Genomic DNA, 26,394 nt, shown 5'->3' with positions numbered 1-26,394 from the left:
AAAAAAGCGGATACATATAGTCATAAAAATCGAATATTTAAAAGTATCTCGTAAGTCCGGTTCTCGAGAGGAGGACCTTCGGGGAAAAGTCTCTATTCCGTAAAGTCTCGACCGAAATTGGAGGGCGGGTCAAAGAAGTTGATTCGACACAACTTTTCCGGTGTTTTAAACAAAGCAAGCGTCAGTTTCGATTCCATTCTCCAAACACGCCCAGATCATCAGTTCTAAGGGTCGGAGTTTGAAAACGGTTATAGAGTCTAAGCCGCGGAGAGTTGCGCTTCACTTAAGAAAACTCCATAAAGCTACCTCCCGGGATTGGGATAGAAAGGGATACAGAGAAGAGGGCAAACTCTCTCTCTCTTCTCCTTCTCGTCCGATCGCATTCGATTTCGTGAGTGTAGCCGAGGGTGATCCTCGTTCGATGACCGCGTCTGCCGTTCAATCCTTTCAAGGTAGCGGCGAGGTAGCGCGATACGCTGAGATGAGAAAAACTACCGAAGCGAACTCTCCTTCCACGACGAAAGATCGGTATATCGGATCTAGTGAGTCACCGCCATTTCCGTCCTTTTGTCCGCGGCAAACCGATCGACGGATAAAATTAGAACGCCTTTTGTATCGTCTTAACGAGATGGAATGGCAAATATCCGACAACGGAAAGCAAGGCGAAACGTATCACGTACGCGCGTCGTGCGTACGTTTCTGGCAATGAAATCCGTGCGATCGATCGTGTTGTAGAGAGTAAGCAAGAAAGTCAAGACTAACGGAGCAATATGTGATCAACAAAGAATCTAAGTGTTTTGTATCTCGACGCGACTTATTTCAGCCACTTGTCGGGAATTTTTGTAGAAAAATTTTGTAAAAATTGGAAAAAAAAAGCAAAGCCCAATCCAATGGGGATAAATGACGCGTTAAATGCGCACTGAAGCGAGCAATTTAATTGCTTTCTGAAGAGTTGATGGAAAGATATGGATGGAAAAGCATCTTGAATAAAACTTGACAAAACGCTTATAGAAAAAAAATTCGTAACAATCATTACTTTTATATCGATTCATTCTTAGAGATTCTATTTCTTATACTAAACCTATTGTGGTTCTCTTTCATGAGAAATGAGAATTATTAACCTGTAACAGTTTTCTTTCTCTCTCTCTCTCTCTTAAAACTTAATACTTCATTTTATATATATTTCCCTGTTTATATATTGCTATCACATCATTTAATATTTACTACTGCCATCATATTTTTTAACATTTATTACCGTTTAATTTTAATAATCGAGATGATTTTAATATTTTAATCACACTTAAAAAGGAAAAATTTGACGAAATTAAATTAAACGGTGAAAAAGGATGAATTGAAAACGACAGAATGATTGTTCGTATGTGAGATAATGAGAGCTACAAAACTTAAATTGCAGTCAAAGGAAATACGTAAAACTTCTATTCTAACTTTGTAATGTAGTAAACGTTAATCAAACTACACCCGGCGCGCAGGAACCATTCCGCTGAAGTGTGACAGTCGTCGGAACTATTAAGCTACGCGGAAGAAATGATTCTCTGCAAACTTACTGCATTTCTTGCACGCGATCTTTACGAATAACTGCGAGTTATCCCGTAGCATAAAAAAGAAATCATCTACCTTTAATTTATTTGCTAGGACTTTTGCTCGCGTTTCGGCTCGGCGTAAATCAGAGGAAATTATGTGAGAAAAACGGCCTTCCTTACCGAACCGTGAGAATATCAGAAAATTTAACTGTTTGCCCCAAAAGAAGCTAAATTCTTTTTTTTTTTAGTCGGTAGTTCGAGAGAGATTAACGAAGGGCCACGCACGCGCGCTACTTGATCTAAATCATTACCAAGCCGTTTATTCATCCACGCCATTTGCCTCGAAAACGCGATGGAAAATTAACTCTCCATCCGCGGATCCGTGAAAAGAATTCGATATTGATTTCGAATTGTGCCGGTAGTTTCGATAAGGATATCGTCTCATTGTCAGATAAAAAAGTAATACTATAAATGCGCGGAATGTGTGTGAAATACTATATAAATACATAACGAAATTACCTATCGATAAAACTAATCGAATAAAAAAATAAAATACGTTCGTCTGATTATATTATCTTTCATTAATCTATTGCGTGATACTCTGATCTAATATTCCTATTATATTCGACAACAGAATGTTCCAATATTTTTATAATCCGATCCGATGTAATGATTATCGTCAGCCGTTGTTACGTTGATACTTTAATCAACGAAAAGAAAAGAAGCACGTTTACAATTAGTATACAATGAATCTAAATGATTTCGTAATTTTCATGATTGTAAGGAGCGCAAAGAATCAGTGGTGCTGGAAAAAGTGATAATTATGACTCTAATGCATTGCATATTGATTAATATATAAATATTTAATCGAAATTTAACTCTTTATTGTTTTATTTCTTTAGAGTATAATATATAATACATTTACATTTTACCAGTATATTATTCAATTATACAATCGTCGATTGAAGAATCTATGCAGAGACTGAAAGCGGATTTGCAATCCATCGCTCTTAAATTCATATCAACCAGAAATTATCGAAAGAAAAAAAAATTGAGGAAAAATATTTTTAACATGAATATGCCAATTTTACCATGGCGTGTAAAAAGGTAACGTTCACATCTTCTAATCGCATTACAGACCAAACAATCTACGGAATGCAGTTAGAATGCTATTAATATACATGAATTTAACTTAGCACGAGAATTCTTGTCTTGCGATTACCTAGGAATCGAAGCCAAAGTTTATAGCGATTCTCCTGTGGTGAAGATACTATACGTAAAATTTATATGTGGAATTCTTTTATAATATTGCACAAGCTACTAACATACAATAACAATAATAGCATCGTTTTGATAATAATCGTCAAGTCATCATAAAATCTTATTTAATCGCTTAATTATCTTATTTAATCGCTTAATACTGCTTTAGCGTTAATGAAATTGACAAAATAGTGCAAATTTTAACAATAATTGTTTGTAAATATGAAATAGCGTTTACGACTAACGGAGAAAATGGTGCACGCTGAATATATTGCACGCAGCATTATAAATTCGCGATATGCAAAACTTTATGCGTAAAGAAGCATTTAAATTATATAATTTTATTCCAGATATATTTCTTTGCATTGCAATCAGCGCAAATATGATTTGATGTCTTTTAAAATGATAATCGACTAAATATATAATGTTAATTATTTTAATGATGCTTTAATCAATATCTTTAATGCAGATAATTCTTCGATATCAAAAAATGCACGAAAAACTATTTTTGCCAGAATTTTTCAAATTGTCAAATATAATATATTATGATATATGTATTAATCTAAAGAATATATTATCTAATTTATAAACTTTCTATAAAATTGTTTATGATTTTATGTAAAATCAATATCGCGGGTAGTTATTTTTTGTAAGTTAATTATATTATCATAGTGATGTAAATATATTAACAAACTTTATAATTCATTACTTATTGATTTACTCGAAATACTTCGCATAGATTGAATTCTTTTCTTCGTAAAGAATGCAATTATGTATTACAATTTTTTATGACGTGCGCGCACATAAGATAAATCTATACATTCTTTATCTATAAATATGTAATAATAAATAAGTAAGAAATTATATATATATATAAAGAAAAACGTGCGCGCGCGTAAACACGTGAAATTTAAATAAGATACAATGCTTTTATGTTTTTGTGATTTCGTGAACTTTTACGTTGGAAAATTCTTTGTGCAGCGCGGAGGACAATAATTCATTTTACTTGCTTCTCATCGCATTCGCAATTTGTCGAGTCGCTTTTGTGTCACCCATGACGCAATCGTGGTGATAATTTGGCAGTTTAATAATTAAAATTGGATCACCGAGTGAAAAAAGCTTTCTTTTATCGTGACGCGTCCCTTATGCCTTCTGTCCGATTTTCGTGACGGTATAATTAAAGTGTCACGCGAGAAGTAATGCTGATAGGGTGTAAAAGTAAGAAGACCGAAGTAACGGGTGCATGCCTTTGTTCTTCAGCGTTGGCGGGAAAGGGAGAGGAGGGGCGGGGGGAGGGTGGGGCGGCAAGACGAGGGAGGAGAGCGGGCTTAGCTGTGAGAAATTAAGCAATTAAGCCGCGTATTTTACTACTCGCAGATCCGAGGTTCAGCCAACTCTAGTCTTCCGATCTAGACTCGCTTCGCTGAAACCGTGAGTAGAGGATGTACACCCGCGTTATTAAGATATCGCGTAACTGCAAACGCGGACTATTGCGAAAGAAAGCAAGAATAAAACGAGTATAAGAAGTCGATAGAAAGGTACAAAAAATAAATAGCATCGCATTACAATTGGCTTTGAGAGATCTACAGCTAATGTGATTATTATTAAATGTTCTTTCTGCGTTTATTAAAAATTTGGAACGATTATTGATCTCCATTCTAGTCATTTACTGACTTTAAAGTAGCAAGGACATTTGTTTTCTTTCAGATTATAGATTATTTATAAGAATTATTGCGGAAAAGTGGAGAAAAATGAGATAAAATTGAATTAATTTTTATTATTACTACTATTTTCATTCACTTTAAATAATGATTTTTTTCTCGAATAGGGAATTATTTTGCCATTAAAAGCTTAATAAACTTTTCGTTCAATTGTATCTGCTTTAATTATCGTAAAGGAGCAATTTAAATGTGAATGAAAAACATAAGATTCATATAGTATCTTCTTATGATATCTATCTTAATTCATACACTATCATCATACACTTTTCCTAGTTGCTATATTATGTGCTACTTTAGTTCTTGCTTTATTGAAATAATTGATCGACAATAAACAAGCGGCATAAGATAGTCTCGTAGTTAATAATCGAAAATATCAATTAAAATGAAAAGTTATTAAAACGCTTACTAAGATATTCATCACGATATCCGAATAGAGATCAGAAGTATATGTACGTTAGAACATAAATGCTAGCGACAAAAAATAAGAAGGATAAGATGGCAACTCTCAGACGTTTCAGAAAAACATCTCATTAAGAATACTTGTAATTGTAACTAGAAATCTAATGAGACTATTAATAAATTTATCGAATAACAATTAATGTCTTCTTTAATTACCAAGGCACTTTAGATGCCTTTTAATTATGAGCTTAAGCAAGCATCTGCGCACGTGTTTGTGCAATATACAAAAACACATTGATAATATTATGTTGCGATGCTCGCGATTGATTGATGTGATAAGTTTATTACGAATCTTTAAACATGCTTTTTTCAACGATAAAAAAACGTGTAATGAGATTATCACGGTATTACATAGGCGAATGAGAAACGAAACAAGGGAACGCGGAATAGGAAGTTGATGAGAAAATAAAGAGAAAAGATGTTAGCCAAGTACAGCAGTAGTTCAAGACAAGATCGGATGGATGATTGTAATTAAACGTTATTCCTGGGAGAATACCGAAGCTCCGATTATTGATAATTTCATCGAACAATGTTCAATATCTCTTTTTTAATTATATCATAAAAGCACTTTGAACACCGCGCTGATGAGCTCAATCTAGAAGATAAAGTCACTATGAAGTGAATGCGAAACAAAAATTCAATATTCTGAATTATCGTAATAGTCATATTATCACAAATGATTAACAAGTTATATATTTTTAATTTTTATTGAAAAAAGCAAGTATATTGGAATTATTAACTTATTCATTTCATAAGACTTATTTAAAGATAATAATTATAAAATATCTATCGAGTATTTTTTAAACTCAACTTCTTTCTCTCTCTATTAAAAAAAAAAAACAAAAAAAAAAAACAAAAACACTTGCATAATTTTGGATTATTTATTATATTGTTACATTGTATAATACATATACGCGATATCGTGATAGACGCACTGTGCAAAACAAGTGATTCAAAAGAAAAGGAGTGCAAAGTGAAGGAGTGCAAAGTGCACAGTAAGTTTACGAAAAAATTAGGAAGAGAAGAAAACGGGAGAAGAGCAAAGTGAAAGTTTCGAGCAAAGGTCCGTTAAATGGATGGTCGTAATTAAATTCTTGTGATTATCGAAACTTTAAAACGATTATTAATAAGTTTCTCGAGTAACGCTTAACGTCTTCTTAAATACTGCATGAAAGTACTTTAAATGTCAATTATGAATTTAATTGTAGAAGATAAATTTACACCACATGTACTCATAAGAAATTTAATAAATTTATAAAGTTATATATATCAAAGAGAGAAGAAGAGAGAGAGAGAGAAAATGCATAATAATTTAAACAATTTATCTATAATAAGAGTATAATTCGAAATAACATTCTTATTTTATAATTTTGATAAAGACATTATTAAATGTCACACACACACACACACACAGTACGTAGTATATATTTAAAAAATTTTATACTTTTCTTTAATAAACGTAAAAGCACTTCAAACGCCAATTATGAATTTATGTAAAAAAGTGTCCTTTATCTTTCCACTAATGTGCCAGTTCGCAAATAAGATATGAGAGATGAACGGTCTATTTCCCATTCTCCGGTCATATAATTTTAGAAGCACGTTAACTTTGCACAGAAGTCGTTCTTTTTTTTTTAATAATCCTTTGACATTTCTCCGGAGAGCTTAAATTATCCCACGCATATTTCCATTCCTCGCACTTATCTCCATTTCTAGCGCAACGCGTTTCGCGCATATTGCTTGATTCCACGCGGAGCTCTTATTTGTAAATTATTTTTATCTTCGCCGTCGGTTTTGCGCTTGTACGTGGATGTATGTATGTATGTATGTATGTATGGCCGATGAGAAAGTGGTTAGACTTGTCTCGAACGAAATGCAGGCGCGGCGCGGCGCGCAATGTGCTCGGGCCGATTTATCGCGAGCGCACCGACGGCGATAAGAGCGCGTCTGTCGTAAAATAATACTCCCCCGACCCTCATTATGCGAGAATAACGTTGACGGAAGGAAGGAAGAGAATAACGAAGAAAGTTAGCGTTTGTATTAAACTTTTGATAAAATGCCTCGCAGTACTCTCGACGGGACCGGCGCGAGCAATTCGCTCCGTCGAAAAGGATCTCGCTGCCTATCCAAACAAATCGTTCAACGTGCTACGTTCAGAGAGCGTTTCTACTATTCTTATAAGAAAATGTGCTTGCACGATTTTGCGACGAGCGTTCCGAATGTAGAATACTTTAAAATATAAGAGATGTAGACTTTTCAATATGTCTGCGGGGCTAAAGATTAAACTCCTCTCTTTCAAAGCTAATTCGACATATTTCATTCCGACCAAATATATGTGCCGAAATGATATGTCATGAAATAATAATAACGCATTTTCAGCAAAACTATTATGACACAAAAATAATTTATAATCGCATTTACAAAAAAATAACATTCTTCTTGAAAAAAACAAAAAATTATTGTGTCAAACAATCTTTAATACATTTTGCTTTATCTCATTAGTATTTGGTCAGAAGATAATCAAAAAATTTGTATGTAAAAAATATTTTTTTTATATATATTTTAAATTACTCTACAATATTTAAATTATTATAAAAATTCTGAAAAGAATTGAATAAAGACAATTTGGAGCATGAATTTGATTACCATTTGTGGTCGAAAATTTCATATCTCGGGGGAATATCGATATTTTAGAGAGATTTGGATGGCTGCGTGATTGTTATGATATTATTATCGTTATTGGGGCGTGCAAAATGGAAATTCATAAATAAATATAAACCGTGACCATTTCAAACCGATAAGTGACTGGTGGGATCGATCATCAACAACATTCCACTGGTGTGAGAGACGTCGTAAGTAAGAGAACGGCGAAAGAGCGGAGGAGAAGCTGAATTGTAACAGGGACTTCGAGTGTCATAACCCCGATAAGCCCTTGCTGATTCCTACGGAACTTTAGCCACATTTGAAAGGGAATCGCCGGGATTACCATTACTTCCGGCTGAAATCCTTTTCCCAAACAGCGATATCACTCCTTCGTCCGTGGATGAGAGAGAAAGAGAGCGAGAGAAATAGAAGGAAGAAAATGAAAATCGGGTCTACAAATAATCTACTTCAATTTGCAGTAAACTATTTTGCGAAAATGGGGCGCGTTCAAAAATCGATAGAATGGCTAGAGAGATTTCCAAAAGTTTATCAATCACATATGCTGAGAGAGTTTTTGTTTGTTATTAAATAAAATACACTTATTTTCGACTTATTTATTCGCTTACAATGCAATATGAAATAAATATTACTCGACGTGATTAAAAAATTATTATTCTTTATCAATTGATGATGTGCTGCTGAGAGTACATTTAATTAAAGCAGATGCAATGAATAGATTTATATATATGAATATGCGCGAAAATCATTTAAAACACAGAAAACTTTATCGATTATCACGAAACTAACACAACTAATTTCCTGCAAGTCTTCCATTATAGATTAAACTTTTAGGTTAAATTTTGCTTTTGTTTAATGACAGTTTGAATAATTGATGCAATAGTAGAATGAATGCGGCTAAAATGTTTGCTTTTGTTTTATGTATGTACATACGTCAGAAATGATGTGCGGTTGATTCTCATAGAAATTGACATAACAATTAAAAGATTTATTCTCAATTTTTCCTAGTACAAAAAAATTTCTGCATATATGATATTAAACAAATATAAAACTGAAAAACGTACACAACAAAACTTTTTCCTCCTTTTATAAATAAAATACTAAATCATATTTACAATCTAGTTTTTTAATCATTACAAAATATTAAAAAAAATCTTACTCTCTTTCTTAAAACAATGTATAAACTTGATAAAACTATTGAAATTGATTTGTAATAAATAAAATTATATTATTCGATACATATATTGAATATTTAAAAACTTTAGATTAAAAAAAATAAGTTCATAATTTATATAATTTATTCACTTGAGATATGATTTTTTATATGGTTTATTCTATAAAATTTGAATTTACATATACATAGTTTTCTCTCATTCTACAAGTCTTTGTATTCTTGTTTAATAAAAATATTTAATCTTTTTATTATTGTCTCATCGATTATCTTTCTTGACAAAAATATTTAGAAAATGCATAGCTAATGTATTATAATAAAATATTTAAATATAACTTAACAATACTGTATGATTATTATTAAAACATTGTTACTCGATATATGTCAAAATTATAATATAGATTGCAACAGAATATGCAATCGAAATTGGATCAAAATTAAATTGAAATTTGATTGAAAAATAATGTCAAACATGATACGCGATTAATTCAATTAACAGCTCGCAAAATCATTGGACATTATTCTCGCTTGAAATGATGAACACGTGGAAATGCCGTTCGAAAAGGAAGCATCAAGAAAATAAGAGCGCGGTAACTACTGAACGGCATCTGACACGGAAAATCTAGAGAAAAAAAGAGAGAGAGAGAGAGAGAGAGAGACGCACGCGGTATGGTTTTTCACAAGTTGCTCTTTATGTTATCAGTTCCATCTCGCTTAACCTTGCGTCCCCTCTATTTTGTTGCCTTTTCTTTTATGTTCAGTCGTTATGTTAACTCGTGTAAAGAAAGAAAATGTTGATCGTTCGTGAAACATATTTTGCACTTTACTTGCGTATCTTTTCTAATTAATCGTATAAGAAAAGAAGTAGTTAACAAGTAATGATATAACAATGTACAAAGTATGGAATATAGAAGCATATATATTCTCCAAGCATCAGATTGTGTGTGATCACAAGTAGATAAGTAATTAAGAAGACATAAAAGAAATGTTATGCTTATCAACGAACACGTTAATCTATAATATATTACATATAAAAGGAGAAAGGGCTTGCGTGAACTAAATACTAAATTGTAAAAAAAAAAAAAAACGTGTGCATTAGATATCTTGATGCTAGGAGAATGAACTAATTGAGAGCCAAAGATTGCTTATTATATTAATTCTTTCTCTCTCTTTCTCTCTCTCTCTCCTCTCTCGGGTTGCTATCTAAGATTATTAAAATGTCAAGGAAAGCAAGCGAGATAATGAAAATAATTAAGCTATCCCTACGGCAAGCAACATTCTTTAATGAGCATTTTCTCTTTTACATATGTCAAAGATAGAAAAGTCGCGTATTAATGTAATCATCGCGAACAACGTAAAACTCGATAATGCCGATAATGACTTATCATCGCGCATCGTTAAGCGGCCACGACACCGCGCTCTTTCTCGAGTCATCGGACGTATTTCCGCGCGCGGGCAATCGATGCAGCTGAAATAAATTCCGCCCCTCCGACTTTAAACTCGGGGTCGCAAACGATGAGAAACGCGAGGACGATTCTCCCGCCGGCGCCTAGTTCCGCGATAAAACTCAAAATCTCCATTCATCGCGTAACAGGGGAAACGCGCTCCGATTCTATCTTCCCCGCTCTGCCTCCTTCTCCGAACGGCCATTGTATCGAATCGTCGGCGAATCCGTCCGTCGCGATTGTCAAATTTACTTGATTGCAAATCGATACCGGATTACGACACGCAGCGAACCATACGAATCGCCAGCAGTTGCTATCTAACGACGACATTGATCAACGTGACCAACGTTTTCGTCTCACGTCAGTCGTCTCATATTAGTTTTATCAATAAAAGTTGGGCGCATATTATATATGCACTCATAATCGCATCTTTTTATTGCGCATTATATATATTGCGACATATATTGATGCATGTTATAAGAAAAATAATTTTGAAATGTTTGCGCATTCAAGGAACAAAAAAAAAAATTAAAAAATTCTTTACAGATACAAGTCCATTCTTAATTTTGTACTTTTATTTTTATATTTAATTATAAGGTTTATTAATATTAAAATTGATTTGTATTTCACGTTGAGATATTATTTTGTCCTAAAATTGTTATTCTATATTTTCTAGATTATCTTAAATATAGAAAAAAAACCAAAGATATCCAATGCGTCTTTTTTTTTTACAATGTAAAAAAGAAATATTAATCAAAACAAATAAAATAACTATTTATACATGTGGGATGCATATTTTTAATTAAAACACTGCTTTCTTGTTTTGTTTTGTAAAATAATATATGAATTAATTAAAAGCATTTGCTGAAATTAATTTAATGAACATAAAATATTATTCGATAAATAAGTTAAATAAATATATTAATGTCAAGTTACGCGAGAAACAGTAAATTAAGCAATTTTCTTGTAAAGTATACATATTTACGATACAATTAAACATATATTATAAATGTTTTATACATTTATTTCAGCATAACAAAATTTAATTTTTTTATATGTTCTCTATATTATCAAATTACTATATCCGGTTTGATATTCGAATTCTATCCTCTGTTATATCCCGATTTTTATGACAACGTCGCGTAACGATTCCTCGGGGACGCTAGTAACATCGTGAGATTTCAAGTTTATGAGTCTACCGTGACACCAGTTTTTCTTTGACATGTGATAAATATGATATTAAAGTCGAGATTTTAAGGTTTATCACTGATATCAGCACCTTTTTTATGGCATGTAATAATTCTTCCCAGCCAATTAAATGTCAGTTTGCAGGTGCTACCAATATAGTACAATGTATGAATCGATATTTATATCTTGGCGTTTATTATTGTAAGGATTTATAGAAATTGAAAATAAAATTGGGTTTTTTTTTTAAGCGCTATGCAAAGTTATGATTAATAACTAAGATATTACAAGCCGAAGAAGTTGTGCCAAAAAAATTTATAAAATATTTACGCCAAAAATTTAGAACATATATTATTTGAACGGGAATATTCCGTAAATTGTATATTGTAAATTCTATACGATAATCAATTTCCCTTGTAACATGATCAATAAATGAATTTCTCCCTAGCGGTATATGAGCTTATACCGTCAATTCAATCATCGTTAAATATGTAACAATCCCTAAAGACGTGGTTAACCAATATTTGATGAACATTATCACAATGGATTGACGTGAACTTAATCAAAACTAAATTATTTATTAAATATTAGCCAAGTAAAACATTAAATGTGTAAGATTGTACATTATTGTATGTGTAAAAAGATTACCTTTTTTTAAAATATAAAAAATATATATTTTAAATAAAAAAAAAATTTTATATAATTTGTAATTTATAACAGCAAAATAATACTTTTTTTCCTCTTGTAATTATTATTTAATATTTAAAATAAAAAAAGCAATATTAATGTTAATTATTTGGAATTATTAAAATTGAAAAATTATATCTTATGTAAAAAAAGTTAAAGAATTATTAGATAAAAATATATATCTTATTTGAAAAATTTCACAAATTTCAAAGTTTTAAATATCTTCTAGTATAGATGATTTGTGAGAACGACTTGTAAAATTTTTATCTTAATGCGAAGAATTGTAAATTTAATATTTTAATTTTTCAATGAAATTTTAATAATGACATCTATTAAATTAACTGTGCTAATAATATAATTATTATATTATATTACACCGGAATGCTTATCACACGATACGAGCTATATAATTACAAAAGAATTGAAAGATGAAAAAATAAAATGTATGCATTGGAATTTCTATAAGCTTTTTATTTCATGTGTATAAATTATTTTAAAATTAGATAAGACAATCAAGAAATTAATTTTAAATTTTTAATTCATATCCTAAATATGTTTTATCATCTTTTCATCATTAAACGACTTATGATTTTTAAATTATTGTAACACATACGATTTTTTTTTAAATATCTATAACAGTCATTTAGTTACGATATAAGATATGGCATTTTTTTCAAATAAGTATAATCAGATGTTACGCATTGGCTTATTTATAGATCTAATATTATTTATTTATAGATCTAATATTACAGTGGCTCGCTATGTACATATATGCATCCGATGCCTGACGGGCATACATATATTTCCAGGAAATATTCAGGAGGAAAGCTCATGCGTTTGTGTGAATGTAAGCTCTTCCGTATCTATCAAATGTCCATCAACTGAATGTAATGCCTCCCATTGCATACGAACATAAGCTCAATCTACGATCAACGCTGAGCCCTTGGCAGCGCAGGTTCGCGTAGTTACATAAATTTCTCACGACACAAATCCTTGTTTCAAATTTCGATTCCTAGACGATGATATAGGAAATCTACTTGCAAACTTCAGTGACTTTTCATGTGTGCATAAAATACAGACGGTTTAAAATTTTGAATCGATCCTATATGCGCGTGTATGTATGTATGTATGTATGCATGCATGTACATCTACCCGATAAGCTAAATTACGGCAGGAGGCGAAACGTATAAGTTTACCGGCAACAGTATATGCCGAGGATTGGACTGGCAGATAAAGTTACATAGGATGTTCCATTGGCGCTGCACACCTGCTTTAACATGCACACGGAAACACCTGAAAATTTCCACTGTTAATCATTCGCTCGTGTTTACACGTTATTACTATGTTTACCACCGGCGGTGTATATCGATATTTCAGCTGTCGGATAAGATTACGCAATTTTTGTCGCGTATCGCGTATACGCGTGTGGCGAGATACGAACAATGATTAAAAACATAATAAAACGCCCATTAATCAATGCAGGTTTCTATAAGCTCGTTAAATTTATATTTTGAAGAAGCTAATTCTCTCTCTCTCTCTTTCTCTCCTGCGATTGCACACACAGCTCTAATCTTGAGATCCAATTATTCATAGTAATTATAATAATTCTATAACTTTCATAGTAAAATTTTAATAACTCTATGAATGTATGAGCATCGCAAATTAATTAATCAAGTATCAAAAAAATTTTTCATAATTATATAAAAAAAAAATGCTTTTCAAATTTTTAATTTTCATGTTTAAACAGTAATATTAAATATAAAATATACATACAGTTAATAATTGCTTTTAAATAATTGAAAAGTCAGTAAAAAGTAAGAAATCAACGACATGTTGATTAATATTAAGAAGAAAAACTGAAATCTCTGGCACGAGATGATCTCATATATTCTGATGTTTTACGATTGAAATCGCGATAAAGTCACGTACGCAGAGGATAATGACATCCATATTGTCAGTTAAATGTCGAGATATTGCCAGAAGCGAGTTGCGGCCGGCATCTAAATATCGTGCTCGTAGCAACGTGAGAACGGTTACTCAATTACCGGATCAAAGCCGCCGTCGCTCTAAATCACAATCAGGTCTATCGTAGCTGTATAGCGCCCGGCGGCGAAAGAAGGCGTTATGGAGCCGGCTACTTCAAGTTAAGCCATTTTTCGCTAAACCAGTTTACGGTGTCAAACTTTGCGCCAAGAGTTGCGCCGAATCGAGACGTGCTCGGGATCGATATCGAGAACGGTTCTCGGCAAAAGTCGAGAGATACGGTGATCGTTGTCAATATCTTCTATATGTCTTCTACTTCTGTTTTCTCTTTTACTTTGAAATACCATATCGTGTATCATGAGCAACATATGATATATATTTATAGAGCATATTTGTGGAAGCGTTAGTAATTTAGATGATGACAATGATGAGACAAATTTGCGATTTTTTTTGTATTTTTCTTTAAAGGCTCCAAGTATATGTTATCATATAATTACATTGCTAGAAAGTTTTGCACACGGCCTACAGTTTTTATTAGCTTCCAAATGCTAATTTAATGCTTTTGCGATAGCGAAATAAAAAAGGCGATTTATTTAAAGTACGTATTATGTAATATTTCCGTGATGTGAATTCTATCACAGGAATATATGATCTGGAATATATTGACACTTCGAAGGGATACAGTTTCATCTGCAGCATGCGAGATATGTGTATACATTGTGAAAAAAAAAAAAAAAAGGTGAATAATCCTCTTAGGAACTCTCAGTCAGGGGAAGAAAGGAAGGGAAAAATTTACTCTTTCGGATCTTTCTAACTACTGATATTTGTCGAATAAATCAGCTTTCTTTTTTCCCTTCAATAAGAGAGAGAAAAAAAAAAAAAACCTATATAGATCCATTTACGATAAGCGTTCATTGAAAACTGGGCAGCCAATTACGTAAGATCAAGAATCTTGGTATTACTCGGTGCGGTAATCTTCGGGAAGCGGAGACGTTATCGCGCATGAAAGATTAGATAATGTTTCCTTGAGAAGAAGGCCGGGGTGCGAATTCTCTCGCTCAGGTACAACGTCGGCCCGTGTAAATTCACATTTCCGTGACGAAGCAGTCTACGCTGAGCGAAGAATGATGAGCCGCGGATCGGTAATTCCGGCGGACTAATCCTCGGAAACGAGTTTCTGGACTCGTAAGCGCCTCCGCTTCTCGTATGCTCCGTAATATATGATGCATGATCGCGAAAGGTTGACGTATTAAAGTAATCGAACGCCAACTCGTAAGTTGCTGATGAAAATTCGTGATTAGAGCGTTACGCTTTCGCGATGTCGCTTGCGCGGACGACGCGATTAATGGTAAAGAAAAACGTGCTCAGAAATAATTAGACTTTGGTGAGGTTGAAAAATAAAATAATAATTACTATGCTATAGGGAGATGAAAAGTCATGACGTGCATCACATTTATCTCTACGAATTGTACGCCGCCGAATAAATCGAATAAATGAGGATAATTCAATGTTCGCTGTTGAAATTATCGGCATTTAAAATAAATATGTATCCATATAAAAACAAAATCTTTAGGCAAAAACAAAATCTATTGCCAATTACCTACACAAGCATACGAATAGTAAGCTAAGATTTGTTATATATTCTATAAAATTTTTAAGCGTTTTATGACATGTTTTTGTAGCAAAAATTAGCAGGAAACGTCATATGTTCTTTTTTTAGAGATATTTAATTAAAAACGTATATATATTCGATGATTTGCTTTAACAAATGGACGAATTATAGTACTGTAATTATTTTCCTTTTTTCCTCTCTTTCTTTCTTAATATTTTCTTTTTTTATTTTTAAAGACATACTATACGGTCTCATTGAACGCATTAGCGTCGTTTCATCCTGCAGTTGACTCATAATAGCGCTGTCGTGACTTTGTCGTTCGAACCTCCCGTTTTCTAACCATGGAAATTAGCTGCAGGCGCTTCGTAAAAGTCATCACGAGCCAGTGTCCCCATTTCCGCCTTGAATAATCGCAGCATCTCGCGCTTCTCAAGGTACTCGGCAAACCGAGCTTGTCGTTTGAAATTGAAAAGCTCATTTTTCTTTTTATAAACTAGCCCCGAAAAGGCATAATATCTATATTTGTTTTTTTTTCTACGTTTTATAATATGTGTAATAGAAAATTGCCTTCACTGCAATAATCTTTAAATCGATGCGATATTACTCTCTCTTTCTATGTTTTTCATATATCATTTTTTAAAAATATTTTCTCCCAAAGCAATTAATTATACTAATAATTTAGAATAAAAAAAGGGAGAATTGCAGACTTTGCAACAAGTTTTATTAAAAGGATTTAAATTTTTAAATCATAATTGTAAAATTTAAATTATTAAATATTCAAATCTGTTCTTTTCGTGATTCATCATGGTAAAAAAAAATACAAAAAATTAGAAATATTGTATATGAAATAAAATCTTGAAAATTTTCATTTGAAATGATTTGAAAGTTCCAACTATCGCTTCTGCGTGATGTTTTACTAGATTTTTTCAATTTACTAAAGAATAAATCGAAAGAAAAGTGGATCAAAAATATCAATGCAAGTTTAGTTGTCTGTGTGTCATGTGATATTCCGCTTAGGACAATGGCTACACCACTACAGCCAACGCAAACCGTTATTTGATTTGCTGAAACCAATTCGTTTGCCATTGTGCAGCGGAAATATTGCCTTCTGTACGGAAGTGATAAAAAGAGCGTTATCAAGGTGCTACACGGTACGTTTTTATCGATAGGAAGTATTCTAAAGCATTCTGATGATAAACGTCAAAATGTTCCCGATGTGCATTCACATGTTTTCCATATCTATTCTATATCTTTATCCATAATTACAATTTTTTAAATAGTTCGAAAAATAAAATAATACAATATAAATTGGAATATATAAAATATATCTGATTTTTTATCCTCTTTTTTATTTTTTAATACCCATGTTGATATAAAAAAAAAAATGCAGATTTTTCCTAACGCAAATCTTTTGCATAAAATTATTTGCTAAAATAAATTTCGACGGCTTTTTATATTTTGTATCAATTTATTTCCCGCTCGCGTTTTAATAAAGTTTTTTATACATTTAATATATCGGCTGAGAGTAAACTTTATTATTTTTAAAAAGGATGACGCAACACAACTGATCGTAATAAAAGCAGCTATTACCGATATCTATAGTACGTGCAAAAATTCATTCCGGTACAACCCGACGCAACTAGAAATTTCGTTTTCGATCCGCACTCCGTGCAATCCAAGAGACTACAGCGAAAGCACCTTTGTCTCGACATTGTCTACGGAAAGAAAATAGATTTTCGCAATGCATTCTCGAGCTCGCTCGAAATCGCCCTCACCGAGATGTTCGACGTGCCCATTTCCAAGCCACGGATAGCGAGCGAGGGCAAGGATGAGGGCTGCCGTAAAAGTCATCATCCACCCCTGCTACTATCGGCCAACCCAGCCTCTTATCCTGCCACCGTTCTTTTCTCATTCTCGACACTCTCGACGGATAAGACGGTGCACAGTTTAAAGATGAAACTTGAGTAAAGTGAATCGGCTGTGCTCTCCAAGCTGAGAAGCGGCAATGCCAACAAGAACACTAACAGCAGATCAAGCAACATCATCGTCGTCGTTGCGCCGAGCCGCCATTATATGTTATTCGTAATTTTCTGCTATTTAGATATGCACACAGGTGAATACAGACGACGGTACTTTGTCCGACTCGGCGAGTAATAAACTTGACCGCGATAAAAGAGCGCCATTTTTCTTTACTTGTTTATACTTCATTATTTTGCGCACGAAAATAACAACGATTAATCAGATGCGACTACACGAAAATGTCTGTATCTACGCAGCTAGTTTGCGATAGTGTCTTGTGCTTTTGCAACAATTCAGCGCGCAGAGTAAAATTTAAACAATTAAAATGCAGATTTCTTTCTATTTCTCTCTTTTTTTCTTTTCTCCTGTTACTGCGCTCTGTTACTGTTAGTCGGCTACCACGTATTCCGGAGATAAAAGGTAAATATTAACTATTATACATGCAACTATTCCTGGAATATAATGTAATATCACGAGTAATGCAATTTGAGTCAAACGAAGGAGAAAATAAAAGAAGATAAAAATAAAATAATTAATATTTTTCAAAATTGCTTGATACTGAAGAGAGATAGTTGTATTAGAGATTTCTACTACATTTATATTTTAATAAATTTCATCATGCGTGAGCACATACATATACACATATTTGACTTTAACTAATTTTATAATGATTGACAAAAGTAATGAAAAGTATAATTTCCGAGACTCATGCGATAAAAAATATCCCTCAGAGCTAAATGGACTATAATATTCGCGAAGAGGAAACGTCTCGAAGGAGAGTTAGTAACCACATATATCGTCGACGAGGAAGAATCGTTACGATATAATTACGTAGGCTCAGGCCAACGAAACTCGTTCTGACAATTTTCAATTTCCTCAAGCCGCGTAGAGAGTACCTCGCCCTCGCACTTATAGTTGCCCACGTTCGCATAAAGTGCGTGGCGAAGGAATATAGTTAGCTTGCGACCTTCGTACCGCAACTTCCGCAATACGCGGCCATGCACTCGACTACTTCGTTATGTAATCGCGACCGACGAATGCAATCATGCGCTCGGACGCCACGGCTCCATTTCAAAGAAGCAGAGAATTAAGGAGAAGAGCATGCGTTCCTTGTTACAAAGCTGCAACGGAAATTCTGTACAACGTGCATGCCAGCTACATAAGCGACTAGAGTAACTACCAACGGTGTTTTTAATTACTTGAATGAACACAGAGAATTATTGTATAATTTGCTGTATTCTGAGGAAGGAAAAGATTGACTTTGATGTGAATTGACCACATTGCTGCAATATTTTCCAAAAAACGAAATAGAGTAAATAGAATCGAAAAATAGCTTGAGATATAATAATTCTAATTCGTGAAAATTTTGCAGCAAAAATTGAGACAATTAATTCTTCTCTCAATTTAATAATTGATTTTAAATTATCAAACTATTACAAATTAACAAGAACTATGCAACTCGGCAACAACATAAATGCTCATTATATTACTATAAGTTTTATAGATCATGGAAATCTTTCGGATCATAATCCAGAGAGATTGCAGCTTTATAACAAGTTTTAATAAACTACGTAGACTATATATAGATTCTAAAGAGATTACAGAATAATCTTTTTAGACATTCTGAAATAAACTTTTCAAAGAGTCTAGAATAAAGTTTCTAGAGATTCTAAAATAATCTGACTATGAAAATCATATCCAGAGCTGTTGGATTAATATTGTTTACAGTATTACATTACGTAATTTTTTTATATAGTTTACAGCGTTTCTCTGTTACAGTGTATTTTTCGCGCTGGATTACCCGCGACCCGCCGGCGTTAGAGAGATACATTTAATTAAAAAACACTGTTTGGAATGTGTGTACGACCGACGCGGAAAAAGGCGCTCGCAGTAGACGAAACGAAAGCAATCGCGTTCAGGTGCAGCGCGTGGCGAACTGTCGCATCGTCCTAATTTTGCACGTGGCAATTAAATGTTATTCGTCGCTCATGTTACCAGCAAGGAAATTGCTCAGTCAGAGAGCACTATACATCGTTGTCCCTCTTTTTCACTCTCCTCCGTCCACGGATTTCGGCTCCGCGATGGCCTCAAGCGAAACAAAAAAAAAAAAAAATCGACCGTACTGCGTTTCAATTAAAGTTCTCGCACGACACGCGTTGCCGTGGTAATGATTAATCACTTTGCTACATTGGTACGTTCGATTTTATCACGAATTTCGTCCCAAAGTTTCATCCCAATAGACAAATTTCGTTCCGATAGAAATGCGCGACAAAACGAGCATGTAGATAAAGTGCGACGCATGTTTTTTTTTTTTTTTTTCTTTTTATTTAGCAAGTATTTCAAAAAATTTTAATAAAAAAATATTTAAAAATTGATGTTTAGAGATGAAACTTTTGTTTTTGTAAGAAGAGAACTTTTATAAAATGTTGAATAAATACGAATAATAAAAAAATATAATATTGTGATTTGCGCCACAATTAGCAATTAAATATGCAAAAATTGTAAAAAAATTTTCAAAATTCATTATAAATGTAAAAACAAAAAAAAAAAATAAATATATATAAGCTTAATCATTCTCATAAGAAAATTTTTTACTCATAAGAATATTTTAATATTTTATACACTTTTAACTATATTGATAACTAAAAGTTTATCATAAATTTGTTCATAGAACCACAATTTTATTAATGATTATAAGCAAGCATTATTTTAACTTTAACTAAATCCGCCTAACCTGAATTTACAATGTGCTATATTCAGTTTTATAGCTGAATTAATTAATAAAGTTAGCAGCTCTCTCTAATAATTTTGTTGCAATTATATAATTTTTAATTGACGATATCATTTGCTGTAGACATTATTCATTTTCTACACAGTTTCTCTGTAAATAGTTATAATTAATATGAAATTGATGGAGGTTTCTCTCTTCATAGAGAATTTGCATTTATACATCGCTTCACTCATTAATTTTGTAGCTTTGAAGAGCTTATCCTTTGAAATAAATTGTGGCAATAGAAATAATCAATCAATATCATTATATCATCAAATATTTCAAGAAAAACTTAAATACTTTTTTTTATTAGACGTTAAATTTTTATAAAAATGATTAAATATGTGTATGTATTAAAACGTATGTATCATAAAATGTTTCATAAAAAAAAAAAAAATATATATATATATATAGCATTATTTAGTATACGTATGTATACTATAGTTTAATCAACGAAAAAATAACGAGGCGCAATTTGTATTTTGTTTTTACGGTAAGATTAAAAAGAAATTTTCGTTTTCTTTGATATGAACGAAATTGTAGAAGCTACAAAGCACATTAACTGTGCACTTTAATCGTATTCTTCATCGTACCAGCGCTCAAATTCCGTGACGAATATCGTGCGCGCTTCAAATGAATTCTATTGCACGAATCGGATGTGAATTGCTCAAAGACAATTTTGATATTGCCTTGTAATTCAGACTGTTCAAAAGCAATTTAAATTCTCGCCTGGCAAATTCGAATTGCTTTTACAGAATTTGCATCGTATCGTGTGTTTGCGTTGCATCGCGCAGTTCGTGCTGTATGGCATCTTCTAATTAATCCGTTTATTATGCTATTCTACTTAATATTAACAAAAACTGCAGTAATATCTATATTATTTATATAAAACACTGCTAATGTTTGAATTATTTAACTTATTTTTATTTTAGCACATATTATAACACACCACAACGTATTAATTCTATTTAAAAGAATTTTTATTACATGTCTAATCAATTTTTATTTTCAAAGATATACATTACCTTGTTAAAAATGATTGTAAACAAAACTTTGCATATTTTAAGAAAAATATTTAAATTTCTTCTGTATTATTTAAAGAAAATTTCAAACGTAAGAATAAGCGCACGGAGCCTCCCGGAAATTACAGACCTAACACAATTTCCTCAAAATTAACATCACATACAAAAGTGCTTTAAAATGGTTTTTAAAATAATAAATACAGAGAGCATGGACATAACGCATGCAACAGCGACAATGTCGTCGTGATCGTGATGAAGTTTTCAAGCGGCGCATCATCTAATACTCGGCATGTGTAAAGTAATGCGCGCACTTTCGTTGCGGATGCGAGCGGAACGCGTCGCGTCACGAAGCGTGGGTACCGGGATCCCGAGGAATGCACCAGCGACGGTGATTGCCGGGGCTCATTAAGACGGGGCCCCGGAAAAGTCCCGAGCCACCTAACCACCGCGGGGACTGCGTGAAACGATAAATAAAGAGAGATAGTAGGGGAGATCTAAGAAACCAGGAAACACGTGTTACTCGAATGCGGAACCGTGCTGGCGCATCGTATTGGAATCGCGCAGCGCATCGCGGAATATCGGGACCGCGATAGAAAAACGTAGACGCGGACTCGCGATGGAACGTAGAACAAAATCATTAGGCCGAGACGGCGATCGAAAGAAGTTACATCCATCGTCTGCCATCGCCGCGGCGGCTCTTAATTTTGCTTCTGTCTGTCACTTTGGAGAGCAACGGATATTCTCGCGTGATGCATGTTCTGTCTAATATTGTATGAATTGCGGGAAGAAGAAAGTTGCTGCGTGCAGTTATTATTTCCGAGCACCGATAATTGCACGCTTGTTTTTAAAATAACGTTATTTGAGAACTGAAGAGAATGACATTACGACTAGTAATACTAAATAATTATATACTGAAAAACCTTTTCTAGAAAAAGATAAAAAATATTATGCCAAGTACATAATAAAAAAAGATATGTAGATTTGTATGCGATAAATTAAACAGAAATTTAAAAATTAATTAAATGGAAATTTTAAAAATTTAAGACATACTTATATGTACTTAGCGGTTCTTTTTTAATTATAAAATCAAAGTTTGTTACTCACGGATACGATGCGCAACAGCGGAGTTGACTACGTTGATCTATAACATACAAATAAGGCCCGCAAATTATAGCAGCGCTTAAAATAATAATAAATTATTGTATTATTGTATACGTCAAATTTTATATTTAATATCGAATTTCATATGAAATATAGCATATATTTATACAAAATTTGATATGTACAATAATAAACAGATAATTTAATAAATAATTGTATAATTATTGAAACAATTATTTTTGTCTCAAAATTATCCAATTAAACGGATCAAATAAATAAGAATAAATGTGCATGAAAGAATAATAAAATATAAAATATATAAATAATCACTCACTCCAAGGTTGCTCCGCCGGCGCCTGATGCCTCCTAGGCCTGCTCCTCCTCTCAGGAATCGTTATCAGGATGCCTTAACTCACATACGCGATACTCACATAAACGGCACTCCCGCACTTAAACGCGCGATACTTTGGACGGCACTCCCGCATTTTGTACAACATCTCCGAATTCCACTATCGAGGATATCCAAATGTCGTTTCATGCGAGGATCGCACTTCAAATTAATGAATCGAAATAGCAACGCGCGATCTTTAACACAGTATTCATCAATTAAATCGCGACACAATAATTGCTGTGTTTAGGATATACTTAATTTCCCCTTCAAAATAAACTTTCGAGGTCCTAACAATAAGCCCTTTCAACATCAAGATCAACGTCAAGATATACCCAATGAGAAGGTTATATTATATATAATTTTATAATATAATATAATCTATAATTTATATTTTATAATTAAAGGAGATTACATTTTTATCTTTTTACGTCTCTTTTGTCTGTCGACGAAAAGGGATATAAGTATGCTCCAAACACGAGCACCGAGCGCAGATCAATTCACTTCACTGCTATAAAATGTTTTTTTAATTATAAAATAATTATAAATTATAATGTAATATATATTATATTGTATAATAAAATTATATAATCAAATTCGAATGTTTTGTTAAATGTATAAAAAATTTATTAATCATTAGATCGATTTATAATTGAAATATATTCGAATATAAGAAATATATACGTATCGTTAAAGAAATTATTATTTCCAAATTTGTTACAACAAAACGGTGATTTATAATTCATGTCTTCTATCGTTTTTTTTTTTTTAATCAATAAATTGCGCGAAATGTTGGTTTCGATAAACAACTTGTCACTTTAAACATCTACGAATCTTTAATCGTGAAGTTAATTAATCGTATGGATTGATAATTGCTAATTATGTGTGCGTTTATACAGAATAATTGCATTTCGAGGGGAAGTATATACGGAGCGAATCGTGCTACGACCTACCGACTCGAGTTTCGCCATGCGAATGCCATAGTACGCGTACGTGTTCTCATCCTTGTAATATAAACAAACTCCAAGGCCGCGTGCCAACGGCTGTGTTATCGCCCGTGTTATGTAAACATATCGAATATTTAACGCTTTATCACATTTCACAAGCTGAATATTCTATTTCTCACATTTTTAGATATTACATCTTTGATTATTAATATGTAAAAATACATCGATGCACATTTTTATTATTTAAATTTTTTAATTATTCGATCCGGTTTTTACGTTCTTCTCAATACTCTTCCCAAAAATGTGATAATAGTAACAAATTACATACTGGCAAAGGTTTAAAATGATGTCAGACACATTCGAATCAAGAGAAAAATATTATTAAAAAAATAATTACTGTCCGTAAAGATCATATAATAAATTAAAATTTTAATTTCTCTATTATTTTAATTTTTACTTCAAATAAATAAATCATACAATATATCTATATATTTGTTGAATACATAGCCGTTGCTTTAATACATTTTTTAATTGTTAATAGTAAAAACTAAGTATAATCTCGTAGACTATAAATAGCCAAAATTGTTTGTAGGAAATTTTGTATTAGTCTGATGTTAAAAATATGTTATATATGCATTTATATGCTCCTTACAAATATGCATGAAGCTACTTAAATTTCTTCGATACGATCATAATTTTATTCGCTCATTGCGCGATTTACTATAAGATTATCTCTATGATAATATATCATTTCTGTAAATCATGTTCGAGCGTAACAAAATTAAATGTTCGGGCCAAGTCGAGTATTGGAAATAAAATCTAAAATAAGAAAAATTGTCAAATTGTTTCAGAGCTCTTGAATCTTGAAAATAATTGCATCAATTTTATTCGATAGCAATCGAAAAATTACATCAAGATTGCATGAGAAAAATACTGTTAGATTTTGGCGACTCTTTTAATTGAAAAGATGTTATAAAAATTCCAGATATATATAGCTACTCGGTAATGTTTCGACGATATGCCATGAACAAAATCGCACGACCAATTGCTTTTTATGTACTTATAATTAAAATAGCGATTACTTGGGTTCTATTTCCTCTCCATTTGAAAAGATTATTACAAAATAATCAATGCAAAAACTCAAAAAATTTGTCGCACTAACTGTGATAAATTGTTTTAAAAATTATTGGTATTGATAAATTAAAAAATAATTATTTGTTTAAGTGAAACCATATGTACGAAGTTTGCGTGTAATAAATTTTTGATATAAGTTGTCAGATCTCTCTCTCTCTCTCTTGACAACAACAAAAAATTATGAAATAATTTTATGTATAATAATTTTTTACTTTTTTCTGATATGTAATAAAAATTTACAGAAAAAAACATTTTTCTATGACTGTGTGTAACGAGGCAAATTATAATATATATACTTACATGTTTTTGTATAACAATACATTTCTCTCTTCTTATAAAAAAAAAAAATAACAACTAAGCACTATTTCATCTTGTGAACAATCTCAATTTATTTCATAAATAATAATTATTGTTAATTTTTATGGAAAATTACGCTTTAATTATTAGCATAATATAATATATAAAACATATAACATAAATCATATATAATTCAATTCTTATATATATCATGACAGAATAGATTTCAATTTTAATTATTTTAGATACTGAAGATGAACTTTAGATGAAAAACTACAGATATATTCAGAAATAAATTTCAGTCTGATGAAGCTTTTTTAAAATCCACTTTTCTGTTTCGAATATCCCTAGTGTAACTATTTTTTGATTAAATTGTTTAAACACAACGTATATGCTGCCAATTGGCGGGCGTACAAGCATCTAGTAGCTAAAATAATTTCGCATAATGGTAAAAATGCAATACTGACATGTTCGTTAGCAGAATAAGTGATCCGTAGAACATCCTGCTGAACGAAAGACGAAACGCCTCTGTTTCGTGTACCCAATATGCAATTAGGTTGATAGAGGTGTAATTGAAGCAAGGGGATATCAAACTCTGCCTATATTTATCCACGAGCTATTATCTCGCACATTGTTCTGCTCTCATTAGGTAACTAGATTATTCCTCAAAAATAGCTATATTTCAGAGATTTTTATTTTGTTTATGCTTCTCGATAGAAAGATATATGCATGCAATTTAATTTTTAAATATAACTGCTTAAAAAAATAGATTAAAATTATTATCCGCAAGTCAGTGCTTTGTTAATTGAATCCATTTAATTTAATAGTATATTATTTATTTATTTCTCTTTTTATAATATATATTTAATATAAATTTATTGTATTATATAAATATATTTATTTCTTTAATAAATATAAATTTTTGAAATAGAAATATTTTTTTAAATAAAATATTAAATTAATCATTGCCAGTATTTTGAAATATTATATATAT

At 32.0% G+C, this 26,394-nt stretch overlaps 1 protein-coding gene across 1 annotated transcript in view; it reads left to right on the top strand.

Moving 5' to 3' along the window:
• The window catches only part of LOC126859346 (uncharacterized), a 52,509-nt gene that overhangs the window by 1,061 nt on the left and 25,054 nt on the right, over positions 1-26,394 (top strand). The window lies entirely within an intron of this gene.

This window comes from Cataglyphis hispanica, chromosome 3, assembly GCF_021464435.1.
Source record: "Cataglyphis hispanica isolate Lineage 1 chromosome 3, ULB_Chis1_1.0, whole genome shotgun sequence".
NCBI classification, from domain to species: Eukaryota; Metazoa; Arthropoda; class Insecta; order Hymenoptera; family Formicidae; genus Cataglyphis; species Cataglyphis hispanica.
Note: the sequence above shows the minus strand (reverse complement) of the source record. Positions and strands in the feature narration are given on the sequence as shown.